General features: G+C 35.6%; 1 pseudogene; it reads right to left on the bottom strand.

Moving 5' to 3' along the window:
- Window positions 1-10,969: 10,969 nt before the first annotated feature.
- On the bottom strand, window positions 10,970-12,222 carry LOC141699779 (ribulose bisphosphate carboxylase small subunit, chloroplastic-like; annotated as a pseudogene).
- Between the last annotated feature and the right edge of the window lie 1,063 nt (window positions 12,223-13,285).

The following is a 13,285-nucleotide window of genomic DNA, read 5'->3' as shown; positions in this document are numbered from 1 at the left end:
TTTGGAAATCGAATAATGTGGCAATTTGTTCTTGGATGCTAGAAATTTTTAATTTTTCCCCTGAAATAAAAGTTAAAGGTGCAACTTGCAAGGATACATAATATAGACCCGAATTGAAAAAATGCCCAAAGAAATGGGTTACAAAGTGCCAATTACTCTTTTTTTTCTGTTTGAATTAGTAATTTGCTGAAATGCCCTTACTTCGATTAAAATTAATGGTCATCTTGGATGGAAAGTGGTGAGTGGGGTACAAATAGAAGCGAAATTAATTTTATGGGGTGTATGTTGACACATAAAATAATGTAGACCCAAATTACAAAAATGAAAATAAAAGTGGCTCATAAACTACCAAATACTCTAAATTAAAATGCTTTAAATTTATAGTTTTTAGTATTTAACATGTGCCTATTGACACACACTAGACAAATTGAAAAGTATTTGGGAAAAATTTGTCACAATATATGGGGATCTAGTATTTTCCATATATTATATATTTGCAACTTAAACTGAATCTGGCAGCCAGGCCTCCCAATTAATACTAAATTTCTGCCAAATTAAAGAGCCATTAACATGTAGAGTCCCCCATAATTCAATTAACTTGTTGTTTTATTCTTCTTTACACCTCGTAATAACCCAATATTTATCGGGTCTTTCATTAACCAAGCCCGCGCCACTTCTCCATTCAATCATCCAACACTCCATTTTCATATTAGCCAACTTCCTCTTCCTCCATTCCCTCTCAATTCCCCCTCTCTCCATCTACCTCTCTCCTCATGTCTCTCCATTCCTTCATAATTTAATATTCCTTTCCCCGCCCCTCCCGCTCTCTCTTTTTATCTTCTATCACTGTCCCCTCCATCTTCGCCCTCCCATTTTCTCGTTCCCACTCTTTTCTCTCACCATCTTTGTTCCCACTCTTTTCTCTCACCATCTGTGTCTCTTTATTTCTCTCTAGATCGGGGCAGAGGATGACTTAGCACCATTCAATTACGTGAATCAGCCTTGCGAGCACACCCCATTTATTTAATATCTAACTATATTTTAAATAGTCTCAATTTTTGTAATTTTTCCATTAATTGTGTTAATAGGAAGAATATTTCTAATATTTAATTAAATTTTGCTAGTGAAATCCTATGATATGCCTTCCACAGATATGTTGATGAAAAGAGCCAAAAAATAGAGGGCTCATATTTATTATTTCGATTATAGAATTTATGTTCATAGAGTACTATAAATATACCAAAATAGTAAAAAACATTGGAAGTGGAAAAGGATAGAAAGTATTAATTTATGCATATATTAATAGTCGTAAAAATAATTATTTTCTTGTAAATAGAATTTTTTTTTCTTAATACTAATGTGAAAGATTTATTTACAAATGCAATGCATATAGTAAATTCAAATATTATAAAAGTTATACACAACTCATACCTGCGAGTCCCCCAGTTTTCTTTTAATTTTTCACGGGGTTTAGTCATTAAAAAAAATCAATTCAAACTTTACATGCTACTGCTTCAAGTATATGGCTTGAATTTAAAAATGACTAAAATGGCGACCACCTTTATGATGTTATTTTTAATAAATGTTATTTTCTATTGAAATTTTATATTGAAATTTTATATTGGACGAATAAAAGTTAGATCTACTTTTGTTTAACAACTTACATATTTTAACATGATAGTTTAAGTATAGTATGTACCAGGCATGTTGAGTACAAGTTTGAAATAACCGTGACACGAGTAATATAGTTAGTCATATTTAATAGTTTGTAAAAATTTGAAAATTCACCGGTTACGGTTTTTAAAATTTACCATCCCAAGTGATGTGACAACCAAAAAGCGAGTACACCATATGCATTTGACTCTATTAAATATAGATTTATATAAAAAAATGCATCAAATAAATATTACTTATCATTTTTTAATATAACATAAACATTGATTTGTGACACTTATATCCTAATGTAGGCTCTCGTCTATTCTAGATTCTTCGAAAGCCTCTCGTCTATTCTAGATTCTTCGAAAGACGTTATAAATAATTTTCATTTCCTACTGTATCTTTTCCATCACAACCGTCTTTTATTCTCGTCCACCCTCCATCGTCCGATATAGATCTAATTTTCTTTTCGCGTGCTCCACTCTCCGTCATCCGATATAAACCTGAATCTCTTTTCTTCTCCGCCAATTTCCATCATCCGATATACATCAAATATTTTTCTTCTTCCAGATTTCCATCATCCGATATAGATCTAAAATCTCTATTTTTCTCCCCCATTCTCCATTATTTGATATAGATTTAAATCAGTTTTTTTCTCCACTCTGCATCAAACCATATAGATCTAAATCTCCTTCATTTTTTGAGCCAATTAAGATCATTATCATTTAATCTAATAACAAAACTTAAAGTTTGTGCACCAATTAGAAAACTCATTTCATATGCACCCCTTACCACTTTCCTATTACTATTTGAATAACAGTTTCTATATCATCAATTGAGATTTAGGCCCAATAAATTAGCATTTTTTTAATATTTGCCGGATTCGCAAGAAGTCCTCGTCTTTGTAAAATGCTCATCATCCCGATATAAGTAAGATGTCTGAATTTATTTCGTTGCAAGCATACTATTAGATTTTTATCACCGTTAAATTCATCCGATTCCATATTTTCTAGATTTAATTTATTTTTCTAAATTCATTTTTTTGTTTGAATATGATGTAAATCAAATTTCTAAAACATAGCCGGAAAGCAATGAAGAAAATGCTCCATCAAAGTTAAAGTTTTACTTCCTCCTCCACGTTCACAGATATACGGGTAATATTATTTTATATTTAATCCAAGATTGCATATAATGTTATGATATTTGTTGTTGTTATTGTTTAACTCATTAATAACAGATTGACTTCAATTTATTTTAATTGTAATCAGCTTTGTATACACATTTCTTCTCAAATCTTTTCAAGTATTACAATTCAAACCGAACTAAAAAATTCATATGTAAGTACGACTTGCTATCATGCCTGAGGTTGTAATGTGTTAAATAATAGTATAAGATCCATATAAAGTCTTCGTATAACACCTTAATGGAGATAATTACTTAAGATAATGTTTGTTATATGACTCAGGTGTTTATAATCTTCAGAAGTAGATCTAGAATCCTCAAAGATAAAATACATATTGTCTTATGTGTTATTAACTATGAAGGGTGAGAGAAGCCTTCCATCTTCTTCTTTTTGCCAAGTGAAAAGCCTCTCTTTATTAATAACAAGGTCCTTAATTAATTAGCCGTAATGGACTTTTTGTGCATACCTTAGGAATAAGAATATGCAATGAGGTTCACACATATTTAGTGATCTCTTATATAAAATATACTCCCTCAGTCCCTTCCAATTGTTTACATTTCTGGGGAAGTGTCCGACACGCATTTTAAGGTGCATAAAAGGTATAGTTATGTAACTTATTTTTACAATTTTCTTTTTCTGAATAAAAGTTGAATGTTTTAATTTTTATTCAAAAAAACAAAATTCTAAAAAAAAATACAGAACTATTCTTTATATGCACCTTAAAATGCGTGTCAGACACTCTCTAAAAAATGTAAACAATTGAAAGGGACGGAAGGAGTATCTTAGATGTCGCATTATTTGATATATCGTCACACTTCATAATTTTTTAAAATTCTTGCTTTCCCATACTATTTCAAGCTAATTAGGGAGTTGATGTTTAATTAGCAGTTAAGGACAATTTTTTTTCTAGAATTGGTTTCATCGTACTTGAACGTTCTCATCTTAATATTGTCAATTTCAAATCTATCTTTAAATATTTTTAGGCTAGACTTTTTCCTTTCAGGAGTTCGTGCTTATTCTCAAGACTGAAAATATTTTGAATCACATTTGAAGTAATAATAATTAAACTTATTATTATTTCCTGCACAGATAGGTGTTCATAAGGCGGTGGATGCAAAGATAGGTGGAAGACATGGGGATATTCTACAAATAGAATGGATTTGTCCTGCAAAGGTATGAGTTGAAACATTGATATTACATACATTTTGATATCTTTTTAGTTAAAGATGCTATGCACTTTTCTATTATAAGTTCTGATGTTGAATATTACACACGGATTTCAATCACAGTTAACTTTGGATATTAACTGGGGTGTGGCTGCTGGGCAAGAGAGCATAGAGGCTACCCGGAGACGTACCAACTGATCCTAGGTAAAGTTTCTTGTTCTCGAGTCTACTTTTTAAGTTTATCCTAATTTAGCACCTCTGATTATTTTTTTTACTTTTTATTTTAATGTCAGATTTCAGGCGGAGCCCACTGACCATTCAGACAGCACAACCCTGATAATACCCATAGAGGAGAAAGGCAACCTGCTCAACAACAGTTCACCAATCCTGACTACTTCATCAGTGAATGATGAAATAATGTCCACGGCTATTGATGCCGTAAATGCTTTAAATGGCGTCGCATTGGGGCAAGGTGAACCTGTAGTTGATTTGGGCATGTTCATGCAATGGCTCGACACAGATACTGTTCGTAATTTTTCAGCGGGCAAAGTTTCACTGGAATCGAGCCAACAAAATCAGTTCCCAGAGAAAACCTTGATCAGTTTTACTGTGTCGGAGAAAATACTGGAGTAGTCATCCCCAAACCCATTGCTTGCACATCTTCGGTGCCTGCTCAGGATGTTCTTGACCTGGACTTGCTAGCGCGTCTCCTACAGAACCCAGGAGATGTGGAGAAACTGATAAAAATATATGATTCGACAGCTAAAGGAAAGTCATGTGCCAGTGACATCGCAACCATTCCTGAATCGTTACTTACCTTTCCAAGGGAAAATACAGCTCCTGGACACAATTCACATTGCATTACTGGTGAATCCTCTGCCCCTTCAATAACCGTTTCTTCAATGGTCACATCAAGCAGCAATAAGAGCCTAATTAACAATAACATACCATTACCAGAAGCAACAATGACCCCAATGTGACCTCTGTATTACTCACCAAGTACCAACTGGGAATCGGATATAGAGATTCAGGGTCGAATCAGTGAAAATGGAACGGTTGCTGGTATGAGAATGGAACCTCCAATATCACCAGTGGCTATATTTTCTTTGCCACAAACTGCCAGCCTACAGCCACCACAAATGGGCTGCCATCCCTTCTGCCTAGGAATCCACCTCTACTCCAGATGCACCCGTACCCTATCTCAGGACAAACTGCTCTGATACCTATGCTGGGGACACAACTCGTAACAGCAATGGGTCTGAATCCTTTAGTGAATGATTTGGTTACATTGCTAATGGTCAACCAGCAGGCTGCTGCTAATGTGATAGCCGCCTTTAGTCACTCAACCCGTCCCACGAACTGCTCTTCGTTGCATGCAAACACTTAAATAGTTGGGCAAGGACCATCTACGCTAAATCCGCATCAGGAGCCATGCACGTACTTAAACACTCCCAGGGGATGTCGAAATGACGCTAATTGCCGATATCTGCACAGCAAGTCCGATCATACATCAACGTCTTGAGTGGAGGCACTTTCCGATGCATAAAGAATGAAGCTACGCTGGGACAGTACTGGATCATTGTACAAAAGAAGGTGGGTGCAACAGAGAAGTCTCGAAGAAGTGTGATGTTGGCTTTACTTATTAGACTAGAGAACTGAAGATGCTTCTCTTTTTAATATCTACTAGCTTAAATGTTAATATTTAAATTTTTTATTTATCAGTTTAGTAGGACAATTTATTTATTTTTTAATAATTAAAATTAGGGGATAATCGTTGTACCAAATTATACCCCATATCTACACAATTATATTAAAAACTAAACAATGAAAGTTTGGTTGGTAAACAATAAAAGTTTGGTTGGTAGTAGGTTGCTCACAGTAATTATTGTAATATTTAAAACAAAACACTTTCATTAATAGATAAATATTCATGATATAATTATAATATGTCTAATGGTTTTCGTTAAAAAAAATAATATATAAAATTCACCCGGAGTGGCTGAACAAAATTATACTATTTATCCAATTTGAAATAAAATTTTTTAAAAACTACATATAATTAGTTGAATTTGAAAAATCAAGCTAAAATAAACTAATAAATATTATTGATCCGGGGTAAATAGGTAAAAATTATTTTCTCTTAGACCGAATGGATAATAAATTTAATTTTGTTTTAGTCTGATGACATTAAATGAGGTAAACGAGTTTTCTTTTATATATTTATTTTATTACGAATTTTCTTTCACATATTTATTTTAGTTTAAGCCTGTTTATTATTTTGTTTAGCTTGATGAAATTATATCGATCTAATAAATTTTTATTGGTCTAGTTTTATTTTTTTATTACAGATTGGATCAATTGTATAAATTTGTTTAGCGTGTTCCGGATGAATATTAGTTATTATTTTTTATTTTGTCCTATCTGTAACGCTCCCAAGTGCTGGAACTCGCAAGGGAAGGAGGACTGTTCCCGGATTTCTGGAAACTCGTCTTGAATGGCATCCACAGCGGCGTCCCAGCCTTCCTTATAACTGACTCGATGAAGGAAGGCATCATGCGCCACCATTAAATTCTTGAACTCCTGAGTGTCCATCCAGCCGTCAAAGGCTTTATCCTTTTGAGCGTTGAGGATAACATTTTCAGCCCGGGCCGTTTCCAAGTCAGAAGTAGATGAGGCAAGTCGGGCTTCAAGGGCCTCTATTCTTTGGTTGGCCTCCTCCAGCTTCTTGTTCGCATCCTCGAGGCCAACCTTCCAAGCCTTGGCTTGGTGAATCGCCCCTTGAAAATGGGCGTTCGCCTACAAGATACACAGCAAAGGTAAGAAATGGAAAAAATCAAAAAAAAAACTACGAATGGCAAAGGAAAAAGACGTACCGTCGCCAAAGCCTGAGCTCCGAAAAGCTCGTTAGCCTCCAAGTCCTGTTGAAGGACAAAGTCTTGATAGTCAACCGGGGAAATGGAATGCATAGACCATTCCTTGGCAAGCGCTGTGTTGCCAACAATCGAATCCTTGCCCTGGATTCCACAAGCAGGTTGGAAGTAAGACCCTGGTTTTTGCTTGGTACGTAAAACTTGGTCGGGGCCTTCTTCGCCTGGTTCCTTTACCTGGAGTAGGAACTCCGGGAAACGATCCCCAAGGCGCGGGTCTTTAAACACCTTTCCAGCATGACAAACATAAAATCTTTCTTCCACCCCAAGTTGTTGTCAGGGATGGACTTCACGTTCACTATGTGGGGAACGGTTGGGTGCTGGTTTAAAGAAACACACCCCGGATTCTTGTCAGGACTGTTCTTGAACTGGAAAATCTTTCTAAAAACAGCAACAGAGGTAGAGACATTGTGCTTGGTGCATTGCGAAAGATAGCACATAATCAACCTCCAAGAGTTAGGAGGGAGTTGGCAAGGGCTGATGCCCATATCAGCTAGCAAAACAGGGATGAATGGGTGAAAGGGGAGTCTAATACCTGCCCTTAAAGTATCCCTGTAGACGCATATTGCGTCTTTCCTCCACTGACAGGCCCTGTCGGCCGGACTTGCAAGAACTAGCTTGAAAGGATACTTGATTTTGAAATAACCGCTCAACTTGTCCAGCTCCTTTGGATCCCGCAAGGCACTGATATGGTCGTGTGCATCTAGATGCGCATCTGACGGGTTCTCGTCCCCTCGTGTGTTGATCATATATATCAATCAAGGAAGTGTACCTTGACCGAATGGGGAATTCATTGGACTTTCTGGCCACATTCATCTTGGCCAAACGGGTCATTTTCTTATCAGCCATCTGGAAAAAAAGGCACATAAGGAGACAATTCTAAAACGTAAACTATGCAAAAACAAGCACAAGAAGTAAAGGGAGAAGTCTTACCTGAAGTAATGCTCCTAAAAAGGCTTTGGGGATTAAGATACTCCGACCTACTGTTATTGCTCTGAGATTCTTAACAAAAGAAGAAAGAAGGAGAATTTAAAAATGAGAAAGTGAGGAGCAGTAGACTCTACTCACTCCTTTATATAGGTGAAAAACTGAAGTTGAAGGGACAAAAAGCCCAGTAAGGATAAAGGCCCAAAGAAAAAAGCCAATAAATGGAACATTCCAGAATATTCCAAGGAATTCCAAAGAAATTAAATAAAAATTCCCGAGAATTCTAGAGAATTCTAAAGAAGGTGTTTTAATATATTAAGCCCAGATTAATAAGAGGCCCAATGGGAGGCCCAAATCCAATTAGGATTTGGAAAAATAAAAAGCCCAAATCCAATTAGGATTTGGAAAAATAAAAAGCCCAAATCCAATTAAGATTTGGAAAATAGAAGGCCCAAATCCAATTAGGATTTGGGAAAATAGAAGACCCAAATCAAAGCCCTAAAAAAGATAAGGCCCAATCCAAATTGGATAAGAAGGAAGCCCAATAAGACCAGGATTGAGGTCGAGTTCTAAGTCATGAATTCTGCTCGAATTCTTTTAAACATACACCCAGAAATTATGGGTATAATGGATCAGGATTGAGGTCGAATTTCAGCTCATGAATTCTGTTCGAATTCTTTCGAATAGACACCCAAAAATTACGGGTATAATAGAACTGGATTGAGGTCGAAAGACGAGCTAGGATCGAGGTCGAATTCCTGAATCAAGCATAATATTTTTCAAGAATGGGGTCCAGAAACCTAGACTAAAATCCAGGTCGAAGAATCGACTAGGATCCTGGTCGAAACCCAGGTCGTGAATCCTAGCCGAAACCTAACGACCAGGAAGCAAATAAGCGCAGAAGTCTCGACTAAGAGCTAGGTCGAAGGTTTGACTAGGATCCTGGTCGAAACCCAGGTCATGGATCCTAGTCGAAACCAAACGACCAGGAAGCAAAGAAAGACACTAGTTTTCGACCAAAATCCAGGTCGAAGGTTCGACTAGGATCCGGGCACTATAAGAAAAAAGTCCATAGAGATCGCTTTTTGGCCGATGTCTATGCTGTTTCCCAACCGATGTTGATGTCGGTGATGTCTATTCTAGACATCGGTGAATACCCGATGTCTATACTCGATTAGACATCGATTTTAGTTAAAAAACAGATGTCTATGTGTTGATTATTTACATAAAATGCTATAAGTAAAATATTTAATAACTAAATTACACCTAATTAAACATGTTAAACATATCATGAGCTATGTTTTTTGTCAGAAAAATACCAATTTTAGTGAAACATACTGATGTCTATGTGATGATTTTTTACAAAAAATGCTATAACAAAATTATTTAATAACTAAATTACACCTATTAAAACATATTAAACATATATTGAGCTATGTTTTTTATCACAAAAACATCGATAATTTTGACAGAGGTGATGTAAAATGACATATTAAACATCTCTTTCTTTAATGAAAGGTGATGTCTAATTTAGCGTATAGACATCAGTGTTTTCTAGAATGAAGTGATCTCTATGTATCATTTAGACGTGAACATGTTAGTCTTTAACATCAGTTATTTATCTGAAACTGATGTACATTGTATTTTTTTGACATCAGTTTTGTTTGGTTAAGAGTGATGTTTATAATGTTACTTGACATCAGTTTAATCTTAAACAAAGTGATTTCTATATTTCATTTAAACTTGAACTTGGATTTCTTTGACATCAGTTTTTTACCTTAAAGTGATGTACATTATCTTTTTTGACATCAGCTTTTCTTAATTGAAAGTGATGTGTAAAAAGTTTATAGACCAAATTATGTAAAGTTTTACATCACTAATTGTATAATTGTTGTCTGAGAACGTCAACCAAAATAGTAAAACATATGATCTGAAATCTAAACTATTACATTCTCCAGAAACCAACTGAAGACATTCAGTCTAATGAAAATTGTAAGATAGTTTTTTCACTATCCCGTTTTGAACACTCTTCAAAATCTGAGACATAAATCCTCTCTACACAAGACAGCAAGGGTCCATATAAATTCCCATTATTTAGATATCTCAACAACTGCAGAGGACAAGATGAGCAAGCCGCTTTATCCCAAGCAAGCAAATACGATCCTCCACTTACTGGATAGATGCCATGTGCACGATCAAATCAACCACATGGGTGCTGCATTAACCACCCAAAAAGACATATGTAAAAGAATTTAACAGTCAACTTAGACATATTTCAAGTTGTGCATACTGGGTCTACTTGTTTGTTACTAAGTGTTGATTACTTATGAGTTTCTATTTACTTGTGTCGGAGTGCATTTTCAGAAGCATTAGAGGAAGAAGTGAGAGAAATCATCAATAACATATCCTAAAACAACTCAAGAAACTTTGCTGCACTTCCAAACCAAGTCAAACAACAACATTCAGACATAAAAAATTAATATTATTCCAACGTTCAGACAATTATTTACCTAGGTAGTATGCGTTTCTTAGCAAGTGCAGGCTCCCATTATTGTTTTCATCAACAAGAATATCTATTATACTATTTGAGTTTCAGGACCAGCAGGTGAACTACAAGGTCAAATATGATTACTAACTGCAGACTATGAATTCCTGGGTTGAAATAACATAGATTATTAAAAAGAGCACAACATAATCGCCTCTCAAGTTAAAAGGTGAGGTGGAACTTGTCATCAAAATTGATGACCTAGTCAACCACCTGTTTATAACTGGAGTAGATTTAGAACAATGATTTCTGGCATTCTAAAGACCAAAAGCTCCCTTGAAAATATATGGCAAGTACGAAAATGCAAACTTATATAAAACCAGTTTTAAATAAGGACGTTTGTGACAAGAAATGCACAGATGCACCCATGATATATTTGTTGAGTATGACAACACAACTGATACAAGCAACTATGTACAGCCAATTCCTTTTAGCAATAATAACTACTGTAAGCAGTTTAGAATAAGGAAATTTTGAATTACCCCTATGGAATCACTCATTGATTTCATTGAACATGCAGAAGCAGAACAGGGTCGCACTGCAACTTTTTCAAGGAGCAGAGGATCTAGGAGGTGGTTATGGGCTTTTGGATGATGAACGACATACATTGAGCTTGCCTAATGTTATCAAAAGCCAGGCACCGGATGTAAGCACTAGGATATGCCTTCTTGCATTCCGTGATTTCATGGAGGACTTGAGATGCGTCCGTGCAACCAAACATGGGAAGCTTCCACATTGTTCAGTACCTCCTATCGTAGTAGTTAGGAATTCTGCTGTTCTCGCGATAAATATACCCCAACTGTAGACAAAAATGTTCAGAACAAGAGATCAGTATTTCAACCCCTGCTTAACAAAAAACTTCAGACCACAGAGTATTGCTTCAAGCCATTGATTTATATAATGATTTTGTGCATGCAAGAGAGAAAAGAAACAGAAAGTTCATCTCCAGAGATGGCAATTTCAAGATTGAACAAAATTATTTATCAGTGCCACAATTTGGATTGCATTTATAGAAAATTTGATAACATCGGACACACAATGAATATTTTCTATATAAAAATATGCAGTTTCTAACATTGGAGTCAAGTTCTATCACTATCAACTATCAAGAAACAAGACACCTGCTAAACTGAAAGTTTACAACATAATTTAAATTATGATAAAGAGTGGATGCAAATAGCAAATTTTTTTAAGAATTAGTGGTTGTATTCCAGATGTTATCTTTGCCAAACAAAGGGAGCTCACAATACAATTCAATTACCAGAAGTCACACTTTCTGCAACAACTAGTTGTCATATCTCTTTAACACTTAAAATTGATGCAATTGTAGATAAAAGCAATTAAGAACTATCTCGCTGAACAAAAACTGTAGAACATTTCCAGTAGGATATGTATTAATCATACTAATAAAGAAATTATGAAGTATCTATTTTACTGCATCAAATTCAAGGCATGGAATCCATCCTTTTTTCATCATGTAATCAATTTCCCTAGCGATTGAATCATCGGTGAGAGGTGGAAGGTAGGAGAGAGTCTCAAACTTCTTGTTATCAATCGGATTCCAAGTCTGTTTACACACAAACGAGAGCTAACTATAAGCAGTACAAAAGGTGGTAATATAAACAGCTTAAAAAAAATTAAAAATAAAAATACAAGTTCCGATCAAAGTACCTTCATACAGTGAGTTTTAGATCCATTCGAAACAGTCTTCCTGTTCCACGCAACTGAATCCTTCATCTGAAACAGCTTTGGCGGGATAGGTTTCAAGCCAACATAGGTGGATCCAGCCACCAGAGCCGAAAAGCTTGCAGCAGACATAATTGATTTATTACCAAACTGATCTAGAGCACAACTGGAAACACAAAACTAGAGACTAGCACAAGAAGTGATTCTATTGATTTTATTTACGCGATATGTATTGTGCATTTTCACCCAAAATAACAGGATACTGCTCCAACCCAACTTGGGTTACCCAAGTACCATAAAAACCAAAGCGGTCCCACCACCTGAAATAGCCAGTAACCCCACAACAAGAAGAGCTTATTTCCATCCAAATTGATATTGCGCCAAGGTCCCTGCATTAGAAACAGTGCTAATAGGAGTATTTGCTGCGGGTTCCAAAGCCTGATCTTTTGCAAAATTGATGACTTCGGATTCCTGTCTACATTAATATACATAATGGCTAAAACTCAATTACCAAGACTATTACCCATCCCCTAAGAATTTTGCCAACATTACTAAAAAGGAAGCCTGGATTTGAATTAAATAAGTTACATCCTGCGGGTTGACCAGTTGAAACTGGTGGGGTTTGATCCTGCCATCAAAAAGAAGATGTTTTCATGATTAAGAATAATAAAATTACTTATCTGAACACAGGCCTTCATCTATATCCTCCTTTGTAAGGCCCTTCTTCTCAAAGAGGAACGTCTGTACAGGACAGGAAATCCCTTAATTTTTAGATGTAAAAGAAATTTGACAGCATTCTCCAGTTGATCTTCCCGAATTGGTTCTGAGTTCACAAACACAGATAAAACCTTGGTATCTTGATGGACCTTGTAAACTCCAAGACTATTATTAACAGAGTAGCAATGCTTAGCACAATTTAACACAACTTAAATTACAAAAACAATAGCAGTATAATGGACCATGGGGGTGAAAGGACCATTCTTGAGGATCTGAATGTATAATGGATTGGCAATGCTGATGAACAATATCATTTTCTTTTTCCATAGTGTGTAGTTAGATATGTGAAAGGTAGGAATTTTGATACTGCTAAACTTCTGTGTATTCATTCTTCCAAGTTCTTTAATCTGTTTGCTTTCAGATTTTGCTTTGATACCACTTGTTAGGTAATGAATAAAACACAGCCGGGGGGGGGGGG

This window comes from Apium graveolens, unplaced genomic scaffold (assembly GCF_009905375.1).
Source record: "Apium graveolens cultivar Ventura unplaced genomic scaffold, ASM990537v1 ctg1298, whole genome shotgun sequence".
NCBI classification, from domain to species: domain Eukaryota; kingdom Viridiplantae; phylum Streptophyta; class Magnoliopsida; order Apiales; family Apiaceae; genus Apium; species Apium graveolens.
Note: the sequence above shows the minus strand (reverse complement) of the source record. Positions and strands in the feature narration are given on the sequence as shown.